Here is a 3,442-nt window from a genome sequence, read left to right on the forward strand (position 1 = left end):
TACACATTAGACATGGGGGGTCATGAATACACATTAGACATGGGGGGGTCATGAATACACATTAGACATGGGAGGGTCATGAATACACATTAGACATGGGGGGTCATGAATACACATTAGACATGGGAGGGTCATGAATACACATTAGACATGGGGGGTCATGAATACACATTAGACATGGGGGGGTCATGAATACACATTAGACATGGGAGGGTCATGAATACACATTAGACATGGGGGGTCATGAATACACATTAGACATGGGGGGAGGCATGAATACACATTAGACATGGGGGGGTCATGAATACACATTAGACATGGGGGGGTCATGAATACACATTAGACATGGGGGGGTCATGAATACACATTAGACATGGGGGGGGTCATGAATACACATTAGACATGGGGGGGGTCATGAATACACATTAGACATGGGGGGGTCATGAAGACACATTAGACATGGGGGGGTCATGAATACACATTAGACATGGGGGGGTCATGAATACACATTAGACATGGAGGGTCATGAATACACATTAGACATGGAGGGTCATGAATACACATTAGACATGGGAGGGTCATGAATACACATTAGACATGGGGGGTCATGAATACACATTAGACATGGGGGGGTCATGAATACACATTAGACATGGGAGGGTCATGAATACACATTAGACATGGGGGGTCATGAATACACATTAGACATGGGAGGGTCATGAATACACATTAGACATGGGGGGTCATGAATACACATTAGATATGGGGGGGTCATGAATACACATTAGACATGGGAGGGTCATGAATACACATTAGACATGGGGGGTCATGAATACACATTAGACATGGGGGGAGGCATGAATACACATTAGACATGGGGGGGTCATGAATACACATTAGACATGGGGGGGTCATGAATACACATTAGACATGGGGGGGTCATGAATACACATTAGACATGGGGGGGGTCATGAATACACATTAGACATGGGGGGGTCATGAATACACATTAGACAGGAAAAGAACAATATTGAGGCTTTATACAGGAGGTACCAGTACAGAGTCAATGTGGAGGCTATATACAGGGGTACCGGTACAGAGTCAATGTGGAGGTTATATACAGGGGTACTGGTACAGAGTCAATGTGGAGGCTATATACAGGGGGTACCGGTACAGAGTCAATGTGGAGGCTATATACAGGGGTACTGGTACAGAGTCAATGTGGAGGCTATATACAGGGGTACTGGTACAGAGTCAATGTGGAGGCTATATACAGGGGTACTGGTACAGAGTCAATGTGGAGGCTATATACAGGGGTACTGGTACAGAGTCAATGTGGAGGCTATATACAGGAGGTACCGGTACAGAGTCAATGTGGAGGCTATATACAGGAGGTACCGGTACAGAGTCAATGTGGAGGCTATATACAGGAGGTACCAGTACAGAGTCAATGTGGAGGCTATATACAGGGGTACCAGTACAGAGTCAATGTGCGGGGGCACCGGTTAGTTGAGGTAATTGAGGTAATATGTACATGTAGGTAGAGTTAAAGTGACTATGCATAGATAATAAACAGAGAGTAGCAGCAGCGTAAAAGAGGGGTCTCGGTAGCCCTTTGATTAGCTGTTCAGGAGTCAGTGACTACGACTAAACCATCACAATACAGTAACTACGACTAAACAATCACAATACAGTAACTACGACTAAACCATCACAATACAGTAACTAAACAATCACAATACAGTAACTAAACAATCACAATACAGTAACTATGACTAAACAATCACAATACAGTAACTGACTAAACTATCACAATACAGTAACTAAACCATCACAATACAGTAACTAAACAATCACAATACAGTAACTATGACTAAACCATCACAATACAGTAACTATTACTAAACCATCACAATACAGTAACTATTACTAAACAATCACAATACAGTAACTACGACTAAACAACCACAATACAGCAACTAAACCATCACTCTTCTAAAGACCCCCAACATTGATTATGTTGTTATTAATTTGCTGACGTGCCATTGTACTTATACTCACTGTATAGCTGAATTTTGAGGCCTCTCTGTGTGTAGCTCTCTGCCAAAACCCGCAGCCCTGCGTCTGTGAGAAGAGGTGAGAAAAGGGACTGTGGATGACAGAGAGACACAGAGAGACACAGAGAGACACAGAGAGACACAGAGAGACACAGAGAGACACAGAGAGACACAGAGAGACAACTTCTGTTTTTCTCTGAAACAAGGGCAGATTTACATACTGCTGAGACCGGTTCTCAGAAACCTTGTGTTAAGAATAACTTGTTCTTTTAGCTGCACATACAGGGTTTGACACCATAAGGGGTGATCTATATAAGATCCTGTCTTTCTTTTGTTCGGGGCAGAACTCAGGAGAGACATCAGTTGTATGTTGATCTTTGACTTCTGTCTACGGCTGTATTCTAATTATAATATCTTCATTTTATATTTTCACATTTGAAGTTTTCCTTATTTGTAAATAACGGAGCCCAGAAAAGTGGAACCAACACATGTTTTCAACTCAGAAAAAAGCACAGAATTTCCTCAGACTGTAAACATTAAGCCATAGTCTTTTACAATATTATCAATCACCCTTTGATAGATATGGATAGTAATTATGGAGATATTGAGAATGGATATGAAGGAGTAGATCTCTCCAATCCTCAAATAAAATGCAGCAAACATGAAATAAACAAGTAATTACAATGTATTTACATTGTGGATAATGTGTGTTGTGTTTTATTTTTCCTTGTCAGCCACCCATCTCTGCTTTGTCAGTCTTGATAGGCCCAGTGTCTTCTGGGTGAGGCTGTCAGGCAGATCTGAAAGAGAGACACACAAAGTGACAGTAAGTATACAGGTGAACAACATGTGTGTGTACATCTGTTGGTGTGACTGAGCATATGCAATGGAATTCTGAATGACCTGTATCCATCTGGGTCTCCTCAACAGTTTCTCCCTTCACGGCCAGTGTAGTAGGAACTGGTGCAGCCGGTAAATGAAAGACCACAGCAGAGGACTGCTGAGACTGCAGCTGAACTGCTGCGGCTGGCAGATCTAAAAGAGAGAGGCACAATTTTCTGAACTTACAATAATCATAAACTAAACAGACTGAATGAGTGTAAGGCCTAGATCCAATCAGATCAAGTGTTAACCGGTGATATCTGACACCACATAGCTGATGTTTTGGCCGTGTCAGAGGTGAATAACAACGACGCTAGTTAACTGCACCCCATATCAACCAACTACTAGCTGGTCACAAGGCTACGTTGTTATCATTTAGTAATGTTGTACTGTAGTCTACTGCACCATATCAACCAACTACTATCTGGTCACAAGGCTACGTTGTTATCATTTAGTAATGTTGTACTGTAGTCTACTGCACCATATCAACCAACTACTATCTG

General features: G+C 42.2%; 1 long non-coding RNA gene across 1 annotated transcript; it reads right to left on the bottom strand.

Annotated features, from left to right (window-relative positions):
- Positions 1–2,495: 2,495 nt before the first annotated feature.
- Positions 2,496–3,099, bottom strand: LOC115187420 (uncharacterized). The gene is made up of 2 exons (XR_003876060.1): positions 2,961–3,099; positions 2,496–2,857 (listed from the first exon to the last, which is right to left on the bottom strand). It is a non-coding gene; the product is annotated as an uncharacterized LOC115187420 (long non-coding RNA).
- Positions 3,100–3,442: the final 343 nt, after the last annotated feature.

This window comes from Salmo trutta, unplaced genomic scaffold, assembly GCF_901001165.1.
Source record: "Salmo trutta unplaced genomic scaffold, fSalTru1.1, whole genome shotgun sequence".
In the NCBI taxonomy this organism is placed as follows: Eukaryota; Metazoa; Chordata; class Actinopteri; order Salmoniformes; family Salmonidae; genus Salmo; species Salmo trutta.